Genomic DNA, 19,366 nt, shown 5'->3' on the forward strand with positions numbered 1-19,366 from the left:
CGAACCTGGTCATTCTTTCCCCCACAGTGCGGCGTTCCCATAACGTTCCAATAAGTATCCAGGATCAAGAAGCGTCGTGTCGCCCCGCGGTGGGAAAAAGGGGTCCGGTAGCAAAGCCTCGGAGATCTTTTCAGTGCACCGAAAACCAGTGTATTCAGAGTGGCTGTGATCGAGAGGAGGAACACTCGATCGATTTCTCTCCTCGACCGGTTATCACGGCGCGTCAACGCTTCCCATAAGCGTCTCGCGAAAGCGAGAAGCTGCTCGATCATCTCTCTTCCCTTGCTCGCTTCTCCTTCCCTTTCTATCCACCTCCGCCCTCTCTCTCCCTCAGTCTTCTTTTATCTAACTGTCTCTGTCGATGTATATTTCTGTCTCTGCTTTTCTTTGTACATACTTTTCTCTATTGGTTTCTCTCTCTATTTATTAGTTTTCTCTATTGGTTTCTCTCTCTATATTTCTGTCTCTATTTTCTCTTTCTCTCTTTCTGTCATTTTCCCTCTCGCTCTCCCTCCCTCCCTATTTTCTCTTTTTCTCTTTCATTTTTCTTTTTACTCTGTCTTTCTGTCATTCTGTCTCTATTTTACTCTCCCTCTGCCTTTCTGTCATTATCTCTCTCCCTCTCTCTCACTCTCTCTCCCTCTCTTCATATTTTCTCTTTCTCTCTTTCATTTTTCCTCTCACTCTGTCTTTCTGTCATTCTGTCTCTCTTTTACTCTCCCTCTGCCTTTCTGTCATTCTCTCTCTCTCTCTCTCTCTCTCTCTCTCCCTCTCTTCATATTTTCTCTTTCTCTCTTTCGGTTTTCCTCTCACTCTGTCTTTCCGTCATTCTGTCTCTATTTTACTCCACCTCTGCCTTTCTGTCATTCTCTCTGTCTCTCTCTCTCTCTCCCCAAATTTTCTCTTTCTCTCTTTCACTTTTCCTCTCACTCTGTCCTTCTGTCTCTGTCTCCCTTCCCTCTGTCCTCCTGCCATTCTTTCTCCGGCTTCATCTATCTTTATCTCTCATTCTCTACCTCTCTCTCTCTCTCCGTCTCTCTTCTCCGTCTCTCAATGCCGCGCTTCCCCGTAAGAGCGTATTTCGAGCAGAAGAGGCTGCGACATCGTTCACGGTAACCGGTTGCAGGGAGTAGCGATTCGAGAAATTGCTGCGAGTCCTGATCCCCTTTTCTGCCCCCCCTCTCCCCCGCTGGTTCTTCACCCTTTTCTCCCAGTCCTTTCCTGTCCTCTTCTCCGGGTCTCTCTCTCTCTCTTTCTCTTTCTTTTTCTCTCTCTCTCCCGTTTCGATCATGAGTTATGTATTTGAAGCTGCGAGCCGCGAGCTGATAGATACCTTTCCGAGCGGAGTGTACTTTTACGTGCGGCTGGTGACAGAAGACGTTGAATCGGAGGGATGGGGGCCAGATACGACGGAACCCGATCAGAAATCGGAATCCCGTGGAAAGGAGGTTCCATTAGCGAGAACGGATTTGGAGAAAAGGATTTCTGTGAATCCTCGTCGTTCTATTAATGTCACATCCATCGCCGTCGGGCACGAAAAGGAGACGGGGCTACGGAGAAACGACGACTACGACGAGAACGACTACGACAACGACTACTATCCAAGACGACTGCGTCTACGACGAGGACGACTACGACGACGACGACGACGACGACGCCGGCGACGTCGACGGCGGATGAGAACGCGGATTCTACGGTCCCGCGCGTCTTGTATCGATGCTGCGAAAACTGTTGTCGCAATTACACTTGCCGCGGGAGGACATTCGATCTCTCTCTCTTCCTCTCCCTCTCTGTTTATCTATCTGTATCCTTCTCGGCACCAAAATTAACCGAGATTACCGTGTTTGTCCCCACGAAGTTGCCGCCGGCTTTAGACGTCTCGATCTTTGATTTTAATGGGCTATTCTCCCGCGTGTAGCGACAAGATCGTTCCAATTATTCGTCGACGAAACGGGCGCCATGTTTGCGCTTCTGCGAGACGGTTTCTTTTGTTGGAAATTATATTTTACGTGTGCGAGGTGAATTGTATAAGTTATTACTGGATATTAGAAGTGATTATTGACTTGGGTGGTAATTGGTGGATTGTAAAAGTAATTGTTGGATCGTAGAAGTAATTGTTGGATCGTAGAAGTAATTGTTAAATCGTAGAAGTAATTGTTAAATCGTAGAATTAATTCTTGAATTGTGATAATAATTGCAAGTTTGAAAAAGCAATTGCTGAGTTGTAAAAATAATTGTCGAGTTGTAAAAATAATTGTCGAGTTGTAAAAATAATTGTCGAGTTGGAAAAATAATTTCTGAGTTGTAAAAGAAACTGTTGAACTTTAAAAATAATAATCGAATCGTAGAAGTAATTGTCGAATCATAGAACTAATTGTGGAACACTAGAAGCAATTATTCAATTGCAGGAGTAATTATCGAATTTTAGAACCAATTACTATATTCTAAAAATAATTATTCAATTTTAGAAGTAAGTATTCGATTTTAGAAATAATTTATTAATTAATTTATCTATTAGGGAAAATATTAAGAAGAAATAAGTGCTACTCGATACAATGTGAAAGGAATCATGGCGCAAGGGGTTAAGACAGTTTTTACAGGCTAAATAGTACAATAAATGAAGACAGTCTGAAATATTCCATGTCAGAGTTTATTAATTCGAAAGATCAGAATTTGTTTAAGACAAACGGGGCATACTTTTATTAAATCAACAGCTTTTGAAAAAAGATATACAGCTAATATAACCTATACAACCTAATATAACCTAATATAACCTATACAACCTAATATAACCTAAATAACCTAATATAACCTAATATAACATATACAACCTAACATAACCTATATAGGAAAATCAAAATCAACGAAAGTTAGACGAGCCAGGAATTCGCAAGCTCCGCGCGCCGGGACAGTTTTGAAATTCGGTGCAGCGACGAGGTGGAACGCGTCGACGATGGAAGCCGCGCTTAAAAAGCACGCAGCCGTAATTATCCGGGCATTCAGCCGGTCCCACGCCGGACACAGTTTGTTAACGCAAAGGAGATGCAAATCGCGTATAAAATAGTAACCAGCCAGCGCGGCTCGGCGCTCCGCGTTGATTAGCTGCGCGGAGATGATGCTGTCCTGACAGGACGAGCAACGAGGACTCGGCGCCGGGTAACGAGCAAACGAGCTATAAAAACGACTACGAATTCCTTAATATCTGTCGGATTAAACTGGCCAATTACCGTTCCTCTAAATTATTCCAACGATTACTTTCCCTGACAGAAGTCGAATCATTCCCATTATTCATCCAATAATTCCACGATCCTTGTTCGAATAAATTATTCGCTTGGCTCTTTACAAGAAAGGATCTTCGTTTTGTAATTTATCGTAAGGAATACTTTAGTCTACTTTGTCGCGGAGGATACTTTGTTTTAAATTGAAGGATACTTTGTTTTACTACGTTATAAAGAATACTCTGCTTGACATTGTTACTTATTTATTTATTATCAGTTGTATTATTAGTCGAAGAATTTTACGAAGAATTCTTATTATTTACATTCATTCTAAGGAATGCTTCGTTTTATATTATTATAAAGAGTAACTCGAATAATTTCTACGAATAAAGATTGTAAAGTTATTTCAATGGTAGATATACTAACGGTTAGAAATTTAAAACAAGATCGATGATGGCTGTATCGAATAAATTATTTCAGCGACATCGAATATCTAATAAAACAGAAGGACGTCGTCGTCGGGAAGCAAGAGATTGCGGTGATCTGTGATCAAGAGAAAGACCCGTTCGACCATCAGAATTCAATCAGAAATGCATCAGCGTCGCCTAAGGGCCATAATGATCGCGGGTGAACGTCGTAACAACGGTAGCAACAATTTACAGCGTCTACCGCACGCATCGTTCCTCTGCAACGATATTCACACGACTTACAATTAGAGTATACACGCGCCGGCGACATACCCGCGATTATAGCAAAGCGGATTTGCCGTCTTGTTGGTCGGAGGGGTTGCAGGGTTCGTCGCGGGTTTATAGGGGTTGCGGGTATCGTCACGCGTTTCTGACGGGACCGCTTAAACCGTCCGACTTATTTCTGCATCCGTTACTTGCGATTAACCGCGTGACGTGGTACGAAGCGAGCGGTAGAGCGCGTGTGGGAATGTGTGAATGATTAGGCAGTACTGATTAAGGAAGAGTTAGTAGGCGCGAGTGATTTAAGTGCGAGCAACTAAGCGCGAATGATCCATGTGCGAGTGTTCCAAGCTCTAGTGATTGAAGCGCCTAGTGATCCAAGCTCTAGTGTTCAAGCACTATTGATTCAAGCTCTATTGATTCAAGTTTTAGTGATAGAAGCGCTAGTGAGTCAAGCTCTAGTTATTCAAGCTTTAGTAATTTAAGCGCTAGTGATTCAAGGTTTAGTGTTCGAGCTCTATCGATTCAAGCTTCAGTGATTCAAACTCTATCGATTCAAGCTATAGTGATTCAAGCTTTACTAATTGAAGCGCTAGTAATTTAAGCTCTATCGATTCAAGCTCTTTCTATTCAAGCTTTAGTAATTTAAGCTCTATTGTTTCAAGCTTTAGTGATTCAAACTCTATTGATTCAAGCTTTAGTGATTCAAGCTTTAGTAATTAAAGCGCTACTAATCTAAGCTTTAGTGATTCAAGCTTTAGTAATTGAAGCGCTAGTAATTTAAGCTCTATTGATTCAAGCTTTACTAATTGAAGCGCTAGTAACTTAAGCTCTATTGATTCAAGCTCTTTCGATTCAAGCTTCAGTGATTCAAACTCTATTGTTTCAAGCTCTATTGATTCAAGTTTTGGTGCTTGAAGCGCTAGTGATTCAAGCTCTAATGACTTAAGCTTTAGTGACACAGGCTTCAGTGGTTCAAGCTCTAGAAATTCAAGTTCCATTGATTCAAGCGCGAGTGACTCAAACTGGTCAGTTAATCGCGAGTGTAAAAGCACGAGTAAGTAAGCGTGAGTGGAAAATCGCAACGTGTCGCGTCGCGAGCGGAAAAGCGCGACGTGTCGCGACGCGCGTGGAAAAGCGTGCGCGGAAAAGCGCGGGTGTTTGCAAAGGGTCCAGCGAACAATGTTTACGTTTCGCGTTGGCGAGCAGTCGCACGGTTCTCGCGGCGCCGATCACGAGTGCCGCACAGCCGCGGCCGCATTTTTTCCCTCCGTCGTTCGACGATTAATTAAACGCGTGCGGAAATATCGGGGGAGTGTGCGACAAGTCGCGGGGAATTGTGATTGTTTAATTTTTTCGCTGTTACAGCAACACGCCAACCCAATTACCGAACCATCCACTTCGAGCGAGCTGTTCGATCGACCGGCGAGCACGCCGCAGCTGGAACCTCGCTTATACGAACTAATCAGGCCGAAGCAAGTGTTCGCATAATGAAAGGGTTACTTTGGTCGCTTCACTTGCGCCCCGCGCGGATTTCTAATACACGCGAGAGACCGTGTGCGCCGGTTTGATCTTGATTTTGGCTTCGGAGGCCGGGGGAATCGATCTTGCCTTTTGTTTCCCTCGGAAAATCTTAAAGCGATGGGGGTACCGCTTATATATTATTTTACAGGTGCCTCTATTTTACAGGAGAAGCAGAAATTATGATGGAAAATTCTGTGGAACGTCGTAGCATATAATAAAAATAATAATTATAATAATAACATCGAGGTTCAAGGATAGACTGAATATGTGATATTAATACGAGCAAGTAGCTCGTCGTTTTCGGGCTCCTATTACGCCAGCTGAAAAAATCTTAAAATATATTCTGACTACCGGGGAAAAGCGCAGACTTTGCTCTTTAATTTAAGCAGCCGGGGAACGTCGTATGATTTACTTACCGGAAGTTACAGGACTTCAAAGATCCGTAACTAGTCGGTGACGTAATTTAATAGTATTTACTCCAGCTTGACGGAGGACTCTCATTTGGTGGACGACAAAGCGGTAACGAAAAATGGCAGCTGCATTCTCGAGAGCTCGTTGCAAAGAGGATTCCACGCCCGTTAGAATGAACGCGGGCAGAATATTCGAAGATTTTTCCACGTGGAAGCTGCCGGAGCACAAAGTTCGCGAATTTTTTCGGTAGAGGAAGGTAACGAAGAATTTCCATCTCCAGAAAATTGTTCGAAACAATTAATTAATCGTTACACCGCGAAATTTTGATACAAAATAAAATTTTTATTTAATCAATTCTATTCTTCCATTAAACAATAAATTTACCGCGACACAAGGGAGGCGCCTTTAAATCCTGCGAACGTTATGCACGGTACAAAATGTCAGCTGCTCGCGTTTTTCGAAAAAAAGACGCATAAAATCTGCATAATCGATTATTCCGTGACGCGATACTATCGATCGATTAGGTCCGGGGGAATTTCGTGCGGCGCGAGAAAAATTCCGAAACAGGGTCACTCAGCGCGCGGACGATTTCGTTCGGCAGCCGATGCAACGACTACAACGCGTCGGATTTTCCGTGGACCGATTACGCTCGGAGCTGCGAAGATAAGAGGACGGGGGGAGGCGGAGTGGGGGTGGTGGCGCGGCATGAATAGAATCGAATAATGACAAGCGGCGGAGGACGTTTCGAGAATTTGAGCAGCCCTTTTCTTCTCCGTCCCTCCTACGCGCGCGCGCGCCGCGGGAACGAGAACAAATTTTCTGGCGCGGTAATCGACGGGGAGACGACATTCTCTCAAATTTTGGCAATAAATTGCGCCGTCGAAGTGGCGCGCGTAGAATTTCACTGGTATCTCGTCCGGGCAACCAGACATTCTAAACGTCAACGCAATTTCTCGTACAAGGAGGCCAGAGAGACGCGACAGCCATTGCCGTCGCCGCCGCCGCTTACGCCCTAGTCTGCCATTGTTTTTCCGCAGACAGGAACAACGTATCGCGATCCTGGACGAATTTCGATGTACAGGGTGCCCGAGAAGAGATGGATGGCTTTATAGAGGAAGGAATATTTTATTGGCTACTTTTTTCCTTTAAATATCGATGTTCTTATTTTATTCTAATTTAAAAATCCTTATTTTATTGTAATTTAAAAGTCTAGTTTATTAACGTAGAGATTCTCAATTAATGTAGAAGTCATTGCTTTATTAATATAAGAATCCTTGTTTTGTTGCAATGTAGACTCCTTATTTTATTCTAATTTATAAGTCCTTATTTTATTTTAATTTAATAATCTTTTATGTTATTTTAATCTAGATGTCCTTATTTTATTATAATAAAAAAGATCTCATTTTACTATAATTTAGAATTTATTTTGTTAATTTAAATTTCTAAAACATTACAACTCTGACTTATTCATTTTGGATGAAATAACTGAAATAAAATATGATCGCTACGATGAGGTCTTTTCTTATTGACCATGGGAGTCTCTAAAAATATACTCACAAAAACTGCAGAATATCGCTTACAAAATCTGCATAAAACCCTTTAAAAAAACTGTTTAAAATTTGTTTTACAAAGTTCTGCATAATTGCTCGCAAAAACTCCCCAATTTACCCGGAAAAGTAAAGAACGGAATAAACGAGACCAGCAACGATTAAAATAATGAATAATAATAAAAAAATCATTAAGCGAGCTTTTAAAAGCAACGAGACAGAATGATATATTATCATTTCTGTAATAATTCACAGGTCTGGGCATAGGTTGAACGGCAAGCGATAAATATTTTTTCGAGATTCATTTTCTCGATCGGTGATCCGGCAGAAATCGTGAATTACGCGTAGATCGGGTCGATTTCCTTAAATCGGCCATTAATAAACTGGTCCGGTTCAGCCCTCTCGTGTTCAGCCAGTAGTAACTTAAGTCCCCTGTCTCCGATGTCGCCTAAATTACCAGTGTAATCAACGTATTAGCACTCATCTACATATTATTATCATAATGTCCACGCATTGTCTTTGTTCGAATTAAGCAACGGTCCCCTTGTAAATCCCTGGCCAACCGCCTGGACAACAACCGGCGAACAAACGAACCACCGTACACTGATATTAGCATAATCAATTTTTTAATCGTCTCTGCTTGCTTTTCACTTGACGCGATTATAACGGCGTGTACGTGATTTTTCCTACGTTTGCATGATTTTTTTAATCAATTTAACTTAATTTTTTAACTGACTTTTTGATGGATTTGATTTTATAATTGAATTGTTAACTGTTGAATTTTTGTAAGAAATATAAATGATGTGCTTCATTAAAAATATGAAGGGTAATTTAGTTGTTTATGAAAAAACATATTCCGTTGAAATTCTTTGGTTGAGATATTCGGGAGAGAATATTCTGTGTAAATCTTTAAATAAATCTTTAGATAAATCTCTAAATAAATCTTTAAAAATTCTCCTAGACATTAGGTCGCACTTTGACATGTCAATTCTACTTATTAGAAAGAGTTTTAATTTTGATCTTATAGTTGAAAATGATCTTCAACTCCTCGTCTGACCATCACGAGTCGATTCTACTTAGCAGAATTACTCTGAACGTAATTTTATAGCTGAAAAAAACCTTTTTAATTCGACGTCTGATCATTGTATACAAATTCTACTTTTATTAGAATGAGTTTTAAATTAATTCTCTAGTTGAAGATAATCTTCAAACATAGGTCTGACCATCGCACATCAATTCTACTTAATAAATCTAGTCTTAAAGTCATTTTGCATCTGGCAAGATTCTTCAACTCACTGTCTGATCACTGCATATCGTCTCCATTTATTCGAAAAACTCTTAAATTATTTTAAAACTTAAAAATAGTCTGCCATTCCTGGTCTGATCATTACATGTCAATTCTACTTAATAAATCTAGTCTTAAAATAATTCTACAGCTGACAAAATCTTCAACTCGATATCTGATCACTGCATATCAACTCTACTTATTCGAATTACTCTGAAATTAATCCTACACTTAAAAATAATCTTCAATTCCTGGTCTGACTATCGCTCATCAATTCTACTTAATAAATCTAGTCTTAAAATAATTCTACAGCTGAGAAGAACGTGTAATTCAATGTCTAATCACTGCACACCAACTCCACTCACTCGAATAACTCTTAATTTAATTCTATACATAAAAGCAATCTCCCACTCCTGGTCTGACCATCGCACGTCAATTCTACTTAATAAATCTAGCTTTAAATGACTCCACTGCTGACAAAATCTTCGACATCTGATTACACCACTCCTGCTCTCTACCTTTATTTCAAATATTTCCCACACTTGAAAATAACCCCTAATTCCCCACCTAACCGCTACACCCCAATTCTTCTTCCTTCCAACAACCCTAATAAACCATCCTACACTTGAAAACAAGTCCGACCATCGCGCGTCAATTCCACTTGCCACCCGCGATCACGAAAACAATCCTCCCGCTCAGAAAATAATAACCGGCAACGTTCCCAGCGCGCAAATAACCAAAGCCCGCTTAAAAATAAGCAGCATATTTAACACAACGCTCGTCCTTCGGATTCGCATTAATTCAGCCCCCGTTCCTGTTGCGCTGGGATTAGCGGTCCGCCGTGCGCCCATAAATTATCGTCGCAAATTGAACGAGAACCGTGAATAAAACGGAGAAAAAAAACGATACGCGGCGTGTCCCATGGGAGGGGGGTGGGGTGGGGGGGGGGGATGGTCTCGGACAATCGTTAATTTTCCGAAGGCCGTCGCGGCGCCGCCAGAAAACCAGAACATTAGCATACCGTTAAATAACCGGCGACCGGTTGCTAGGTGTTAGCTTGCAATCGATAAAGCGTCAGCCCGCGTCTCCCATAATGGAATCAGTTTTATCGGTTTAAAGCGGCGGACCGCAATTGGCCGGAACCGATTGCCAGGGTATTTGCTGTCCGCCGGAAATTCCGATAAGCATTCAATGAAAAATAACGGAGAGGGCTCCGGGCCAATATTTGTTTACCCGACGCTTCCGCGAGCGCCGCGGAGAAATACCGTTCCACGAATTACGCTCTTTGAGTGCTATTTCCCCGCCGCTCTTTTCTCACTGAACCCACCCCCCCTCCCCCCGTCTCTCGCCGCGCCATTCCGCACGTTTCCTCGCGCCGTCTCCGGGGAAAGCGTCGTGTCTCACGCTATAATTGTCGGATCAGTCGAATTAATCCGTTGTTCTTCTTCCGCGAATGAATTTCGACGTTTATCCCACGATCGTTGCGGACAATTGATGTCGGGGAACGATTCTTCGTCGTTGATTAGCCGACTGCCGGTCTCATGGATTCGCGACGAAATTAGGCGGAAGGGAAGCGGAGCATGGACGAGCGAATGTGAATGAATAGAGAAGCGGAAAGTAATAGGATAAATGTTAGTGAATAGAAGGGGGGGAAGTGAGGAATGGGGGAATGGATATTAATGAATGGAATGTAGGAAATGGAAGAGTAGATAGAAGAATAGAAGAATAGAGAAATATAAAAATATAAAAATATAAAAATAGAATAGAATAATAAGAAAACAGAAAAATAGAAAAATAGAAAAATAGAAAAATAGAAAAATAGAAAAATAGAATAGAATAATAAGAAAACAGAAAAGCATAAAAATAGAAAAATAGAATAGAATAATAAGAAAACAGAAAAACATAAAAATAGAAAAATAGAAAACTAGAATAATAAGAAAACAGAATGGAATAATAAGAAAACAGAAAAGCATAAAAATAGGAGAACAAGAAAACAAAAAAATAGAAGAATAGAAGAACAGAATAGAAGAATAGAAAAAAGGAAAACAGAAAAACAGAAAACTGGAAAACTAGAAAATACAGTGAAATAGATCCAAATGACTAGAAAGCTGAAAACAGAAGGCTAACAATAAATGAATAGAAAAAAGAGTCGAAATAACGAGTCAAACCGTATTTCAGACACAGATTTTTTCCAATAGGTTCGAAAAGCGGAAAAAAAGGAAAAATAAATTTCGGAGAAGCACTCAACGCGGCCGCTGTTACACGCAGTATGCGTAACACCGTTCTAAATGAAAAGCCAAATTTTTGTGGGGGGGGGGGGGGGGGGTTGCGAGTTACAGGGCGGAGAGGCAGGACAAACATTTGTTTAGCTATCTGTCCGATGAATCTTGTTTAAAGCGAGCGTTTCGTTCTGTTAAAAATCTGACAGCGGCGGCGAGCGCGGAGTATTCGCAGTTCGGTTTGTTGCACGGAATCGTTTCGTGGTGCAATTCGACCGGTTATGATTCGACGTGGCCAAAAAAAAAAAAAAACAAAGGCTCGGCACACGAGGATACCGTATGCATGCGCATCGGCACATATGTTTTTCGCCGCGGCGACCGCATTTTCGAGGAAATCGACTTCGATATTTCCATTCGATGCAGATACGATAATATCGTGCTACCAATAAATAGAAAATGTTATGCAATGATCGGAACACGCGTTGCCGAAGGAACCGGTACCTACCCCCCCCCCCCTCCCCGATCGAACCCGTTCCCCCCCTCGAAATTGAAACGGCCAACCCTTCTTTTTTTTCACCCTACGAAACAAAAGCGAGAAACGAGGAAATCTTTATTCCGCCGTTTCGATTTATTTTTTCCCACGGAATCTCAACGTGCTGGCTCGCACCACCGGCTTACGGACACCTGTGTACAGTGGACGACGAAAGTATTCGCGATACCGGGAAATCCCGGATTTTTTACGATTTTTTTCAGAAGTACTCGCGAAAGCGGGAAATCCTAAATTTTTCACGATTTTTGATAAATAAATAAACCGTCTCGGATCTATAAATTTTCGCGTTCTTTAGAGTACAAATACACTTCGATTTAGAGTTGGACACAATTTTTGTTTAACAGTTTGTTCTTTTATTTTTCAACTGATATTTTCATTGATTATTTTTATTGCGTGATTTAATTATCTCTAATGCTTTTTATTGGCAATTGTCCCGTCAGTTGCGAATATTCTTCACTCAGATTTTTATGGTCCATTTCGTCTAACAATAAATATTATACGATGAAAAGTAATTCTATTAATAATTATTTTTCCAACTATAAAAGTCGGATTTTTGATGTTTTGGTGGATTATTAATTAACATCCTAAATATCTAATAAAATAAAAGTCACAACACAATAGCAATTTAATAACCTAATCAAAATTTAATAATCAATAAATACTTTATCACGGCAAAACATACGATCGCAATAACGCCGAAACAACAAATTACAGAAACAACTACCGCAAATATTAATATCTATAAATTAAATTCGAAATATGGCAAATTCCATCCATGCGCCATAGAGACTGCAATATCGCATCGACTACCATGCCGGCAAAGGCAGGATAAAAATTCCCTCGCTGACAAAGCTAAAGTACATTCTACTAAAAATAAAATAACAACGCGGGTCTTGTTAATCTTCATTTACACAGAGAATTTATATTGCTCGAGAGAGTCGCAGTTTCCAGTCCATGCGTTCTTGCATCGTTTTAGAAGAAAACAGAGGATGCTGCAGCACCCTCTCGCCTCCCCCCTCATCAACCCACGTAACCCTTCCCTCCCCGAGCGTTACATACGCGAAGAAAAAGCGCGAGTACAATGCAGCCGATATAAATTACACGATCAATGCCGATCTGAATGCAGCTGACGCCATAAAAAATGTCCCTCTTTATCCGCGCGTTATTCCGGGACCGCGCAGGATCTTGACAGAGGTAGCGAGCGAATAGCGAGCGAACAAGTGAGCGAGAACGAGAAAACGAGGGAACAAGCGAGAGAGAAAGAGAGAGAGAGAGAGAGCGATAAAGAGAGCGCAGTCCCTTGTCTCTTTATGCTTTTCTTTTCTTTCTTGCATGTTTGCCCTTATTGGATTTTTACTGCACACGCTACAGCCACGCTCTATCCTCTTTTTCCCTTGCGCCGGCAGCACTTTGTTCCGCGGCCTGCAATAAAGGCGAGCTCATTATTATTTTTATTATTGTTTTTAGAGCCGCCGCGCTTCATAATAATGTGTCGGTCGCATTGTCCGCCGCTGCTTAAACTTGTAACCGACGTGAAATGCAGTCTTGTCGGAGGAAAATTAGGTGAACGGGTACGGTCGTTCAGGATGGTACGAATTTGTTGCTAGCGCGTGCTGTTCTTGATGAATTCTGATAAAAAGTATGATTGTTGTCACGAAACTATGTTCTTTGTTACCGATGAATTGAGTTTCGATTTGGGAATTAAACATTGCTACACAGTCGAAAAATTGTTTTTTATAATTTATGGAAAATTTTTAGATGGTTGTCAATTATTTTGTAGAAAGCAAGTTGGATTCGGGGGATGTTTTTATAAATTTTTAGGTGAAGTGGGAGGCAAGGATTGAAATAATTTAATATAGTCTCTGAGAAATAGTGGAGAATATTCTAGTTGGAGAATTAGTTTTAAAATTACTGTAGATATTGAAAATAATCATTAATATCTGGTTTGATTATTTCTTTTTCAATCCATTTGTTAGGATTAGACTAGAAATTGAAGCAACTCTACTATTGAATACAATTTTAGCAGGTCTGGCTGTCGTCTGCCAAATCTACTTACTGGAATTATTCTTAAAATAATTTTACAAATTGTAAATAATTTCTCACAGTAAAAGTCTGGCCATCACCTGTCAATTCTACTTAACAGAATTATTCTTAAACAATCTCTAGAGTCAGAAATATTTTCTCACAGTAAGTCTGACCATCGCTTGTCTATTCTACTGACTAGAATCGTTTTTAAAACAATTCTAGAAATTGTAAATAATTTTTCAAGACAAATCTAACCATCGATAGTCCATTCTAAATTTAATAAAAATCATTTTTGAAATAACAATAATAGGAGATAATTTCTCTGAACAAGCCTGACCATCAGCTGATAATTCTACTTACTGATATTATTCATAGAATAATCCTAAGACAGAAAATAATTTCTCACAGTACGTCTGACAGTTGCCTGACAATTCTACTTACTGAAACTATTCTTAGAATAATCCTTAACATCGAAAATAATTTCTCACAGCAAGTCTGGCCATCCACCTGTCAATTCTACTTAACAGAATTATTCTCGAATAATCTCTAGAGTTGGAAATACTTTCTCGATGAATAGTTTGCAGGTAAGTCTCAACTGTTTTGAAAAGATGACATAAGAAGAAGGTAATAGAACAGAACGGTTCAAAATCAATATTAAACAACAAATATCGTCTACTGATTTGGTATTTATAAAAATAGAAGGAACTTACGGGACACCCTAATACGAACATGTCGGATTTTCGCCATTACGTTAACGATGATTGTTTGCGAAATTGGCGAATTATCGTTACGCGTACGCGACTATGTGTTAAGTTGCAGCAGCCATGTTCGATCGTTAGAGTCGCAAAGTTCCATTCGGCTGGTTCGCGATATTTAACATCGAATTTCCCAAGCTTGATCATATTCCCACATCGAGTATCCGAGCATCTCGTTTCCAATCACAGAGTTCCCTGTCCTATTTTCTCGAGAATGGGTGCGCAGTAGTCGGCAAACTGTTTCAGTTGCCTCGATTTCGTCGGCGTTCACCCCGGCCGCCGTCGCGGCGACCATTCCCCATTTCCATAGCCCTAATGCCGCTAATGAAATACTGTTAACCCTTGTCAAAACCCCTGGCACACCTTGTGTGTACACGCCGCGTTAGATAAATCCGTTTCGTACAAATTTAATACCGTCCGCCCATGGATTACGGATGCGCGCGAGTCATGGGGGATCTACCTGGCCAATGCCGTGCCGCATATGTCGCCGGCTGCTACCTAAACGATACCGACCAACACTAAACCCAGCTGGTTCTTTCGTGTTTTTCGCGATCACTGTGCTCCGAGTATTGTTCGAACGTTGTCGCTTCTCTTTCTCGTGGTTTACAAACGTCAGCGAAACAGTCCCAGAAACATTAATTTGATCAAAGAATCTTTTTTAATTTTTATTTATTTCTACCAATTTTTATATTTATTTTCATTTATTTCTATGTGTTTTATATTTAGTTTTATTTCCAGTCAGCTACTTCTACTGTTTCTATGATCTTTATCATTTTTCTCTATAATGACATTCTGAATATATTCTTGGAATAAAATTTAACGAAGTATTTGGTATTAATTCTTCAATTAAAATTCCATTATTATAATATCTCGAACAAATTCTCTGAATACAATTTTATTCGTATAATATAACTCGAATTATATTATATTGAAATTAAATTGAATTATAATATTGAATAAGATCGAAATTATTTTTGGAAATATTTAGTGAAATCTAAAGTAAAATAGTCAAGAAGTCCTTGTTCACATAATAAATTTCAACTTATAAATAACTTGTACGACATTATTATTTCGGAGAACTTCTTCGGTATCACTCATATCTGTATTATTATTATTATTATTATCATCATTATTATTATTATTCTCATTATTATTATTATTATTCGCGCACATTATGCATATTTCTAGTGCACAAATGTCGTCCACGTTTCACACATTTAACCAAAGTTGCAAAGTTATTGTTTCTATCGAGTCGCTACACGCTAATCCATACTGTTATTTATTTATCGTACCAACACATACACGCCGGAGATATTATTCGAAATAATTTTAGCGAAGCTTCTTGCCCGCACACACATGTAAATCAAGCGGTGTGTACGCGTCCATCGGACGGGCGCAGGCTTCCGTGGGATTGAATTTATGGTGAAAAACCGTCGTGATTTATGGGTTGACCTAATGCAAAACCATCCCCCTGCTCGCGAGGCACCTGTATTTACGTAGGGACTCTATCCTTTGTGGCTTAAACAGCGAGCGCTGAAAGCGGCGACCTTAAACCGCGCTCCAAATGGAAACGAGACAGATTTTTTGAGACCTTTCCGCCGACGGAAAAGCAACGAGACGCCAAGCACCGTCAAAGAATTCCAATGAGAGTTGAAAAGAGCCGCGGAAGGATACGAGCCGGTAAAGAGGAGAACTTTGCTGAAGGGAGAGGGGCTGGCGAGAGAGATAGAAACGGAGAAAGAGAGAGAAGGGGGATAATAGAGGAAAAGAGAGAGAGAGAGGAAAACAGAGGAAAAGAGAGAGAGAAAAACAGAGGAAAAGAGAGAGAGGAAAACAGAGAGACAGAGAGAGAGGAAAACAGAAAGGCAGAAAGAGAAAGAGAGAAAAGAAAGAGGGAGAGGGAAAAATACAGAAAGAAACAAAGAAAGAAAGAGATAAAGAGAGAAAGAGAGAAAGAGAGAAAGAGAGAGAGACAGAGAGGAATACAGAAAGAAACAAAGAAAGAGAGAGAGAAAAGCAAAGAAGAACAGAGAAAGAAAATAGAGAGACAGAGGGTGAGAAAAATAGAGAGACAGAGAGAGAAAGAGAGAAAGAGAGAGAAGTACAGAGAGAGAGAGAGGAAGAAATATAGAAAGAAGCAAAGAAAGAAAGAGAAAAAGAGAGGGAGAAATACAGAAAGAAACAAAGAAAGAGAGAGAGAAAAGCAAAGAAGAACAGAGAAAGAAAATAGAGAGACAGAGGGTGAGAAAAATAGAGAGACAGAGAGAGAAAGGGAGAAAGAGAGAGAAGTACAGAGAGAGAGGAAGAAATATAGAAAGAAACAAAGAAAGAGAGAGAGAAAGAGAAAAGCAAAGAAGAACAGAGAAGAACAGTGAAAGAGAGAGAAAAGAGAGAGAGAGAAAGGGAGAGAGTGGAGTACGTCTCATATTAATTTCAAGGAAGAGACGCGCAGGATCAGTTAGCTACATATGTCTGTCATATAAAATTGAGAGAACGAAAGCAGCTAGGGAAGAGCACGCTGAAATAATTCCACTTTTCTTTCAAGTTCTCTGCGACGAGATGGCTTCCGGGGATACGAATCTGCAGCTTGCGCTCAGGATTTAATAAATTTACTTGTTTCAGAGCATCGCTGTCCCTCAGAAATTATTCTATCCATTTGAAGTTATACCAGCGAATTATTCGTATAGTTCTTCCATATTTCAAAGACTTAACAAATCGTTCCAGCGAATTATTCAAATAATTATTTGCAACAGGGAATTACTTGAACGAACTGTTCGAATTATTCTTTTACAGTGAAGTATTCTAGTAGTACCTCTTTGTACTAAAGGCTACGAATTGTTCGATCAATTCTCTGCAATGAGGAAGTCTAATCATTCGAATAATTCTTTTTAATAAAGGAATCGAATTATTCGAAATTATTATTGTATCGATATGTATATATAATCTCTGTTCAAATAAATCACTGAACTAACTCTTTGCAATAAAGAATTTGTATCTATCACTTTCTTACAAAAGCGTACTTCATTTCACTTTTCATAATAATTCGAATAAATCATTTTTCACTCTACCATAAAGAATTACAAAAATCACAGACATTCCAAAAATCGTATAAACCGTAAAAATCGCGTCACGGAAATCCCCGTCATTGAGAAACTCGCGGAAATCCATAGAATCGTTGTGAAATAGTAAAAATCGTTGCGAAATAGTGAAAATCGTGTGAATCGCGACCGAGCGTGATCGATCGACGGCGTGTGGGCTCGTCGGTATAGCATCGTCAGGCCGAACAATCGTTTCCGTCACGGGTGTCTCTCCGCGCCGTGAGACGCTCGACTGATTTTTCTATGGGGTCGGCCGAAGTGGGTGGATCGGGAAGGTTGGCGGCGGCGGAGGGGGGGTGGTGTCGTCGATAAAGTGTCAAAGCGTCGACGAAAGCCGCGCGGCGGCAGGAACTTTTCAACAGCCTGTATTTTGTTCTCCGTCAGCCGGAGCAGCAGCAGCAGCAGCACAGAGAGCCGTCTCGGAGAGAGAAGACTTTCCTGCTGACGACATATGTACTTTATCCAGCGGCGCGCCGCTCCGAGGATTTCGCCGGCAAGAATTTCGGATAAAGGCTGATTTACACGGGCCGCGGGCGGTCCCGGAGCCCGCACACCCGCCCCTCCCTCCCTGGCCCATCGATTTCCACCTTTCGCCGAACCTATGTATCCGTTTCCAGAGCCGGCCTCCCTCCCCCCTCCCAACACACCCTCAATAAACTCAATCTGTCAGCGACCGGACGGAATTCATCTGGGATAATGCATATGCAAAGCGTGAAATATTGTTCGAGGGATCCGGCGAGGGTTCCGGGACTCGGCTAAAAAATTGCCGAACCGACCCACACCCGCCGTGTACCCGTTTTGTTCCAGATATCGTAGATACCGTGCTGGTACCAGTTGCTGTGCGCTACCCGATTTCTGTGACTCTAGTTTATTTATTAATAGTCGATTTTATTTTTATGTTGTAGTCAGATATGTTCGAGATAGGGGTAGTTTTATTATTGTAAGAAATATTTTGTTTTATAGTAATTGGTAAGAGTTGTTTGAATAATTTATTTGAATGAAGAATTATTCGAGCAATTTGTGTTAATAAAGAATTAATCGAATAATATATTTGATTAAAGAATACTTTATTTGAATAGAAAGTTGTTTGAATAATTTATTTTAATAAGGAATTGTTCCGGTAATATATTTGAATGAACAATAATTCATTTGATGGAATAATTTTACTTGAATAATTTATTTGAATAGAGACTAAAAGTAGTCGGATAGGGGTTGTAAAATTACTCGAATTATTCATTGGAATAATCCTCTAATATAAAGATTAATATTACAAGAAAAATATACTTTTATAAAATTACATGGTAACAAAAGAACAGTCAATAATTATTTGCATTACCATTCGAACAAATTGACAACCCCTATAGCAACAACTCGTTCGAAGAGAGAATATTGCAAATTATTTCTACATATTCGAATAAAGAATAATAATGCAAATTATTTCCACGCATTGAAATAAAGAACAATGCTAATTATATTCGCATATTTGAATAAAGAATTATTTACTCACATTAAACGTTATTTTAAATAAATGTTAAATCCAAAGAATTGGAACAATGGTTAATCCTAGTCGACGTCTGGGATCGTTTAGGGACGCTGTTACGGTTGACTCGGTTCTGGGCATTGTAAGTCAGATTCAATTATCCGACGTTATCGGGCTGCGGATTTTTTTAAACGGTTGCCATAACCTCGACAAAGATTAATGGCGGCGAGAATTCATAAACGGAAGCATAAATCTATCAGTAGTGCGCTGACAGAATGGTATCACGTTGCAGGACACACGGCGATAGATTCCGGGGCACACTATCAGCTGTTCTGGTGCATGGTGTCGTGTGTCGTCGTGTTATGGTATCAGATTACAGAAAATGTCATCAAATTACATGATCCGGTTTAAGTACCATAATATGCTATCAAATTTCATGCACTCAAAAGCTTATTGCGCGAGAACGCTGTGCAAGTGTCTCTGGGAAACCGTGTTCCCCCCTGCACAACCCTTCAAGTATTGAATAAACTTCGAGGATATCACGGTTTTAAACAATTTATTTTTT

The 19,366-nt window shown here is 40.2% G+C and overlaps 1 protein-coding gene across 6 annotated transcripts in view; it reads right to left on the bottom strand.

Moving 5' to 3' along the window:
- Positions 1–19,366, bottom strand: part of LOC144471027 (venom dipeptidyl peptidase 4) — a 370,685-nt gene that overhangs the window by 140,112 nt on the left and 211,207 nt on the right. The window lies entirely within an intron of this gene.

This window comes from Augochlora pura, chromosome 6 (assembly GCF_028453695.1).
Source record: "Augochlora pura isolate Apur16 chromosome 6, APUR_v2.2.1, whole genome shotgun sequence".
Lineage (NCBI taxonomy): Eukaryota > Metazoa > Arthropoda > Insecta > Hymenoptera > Halictidae > Augochlora > Augochlora pura.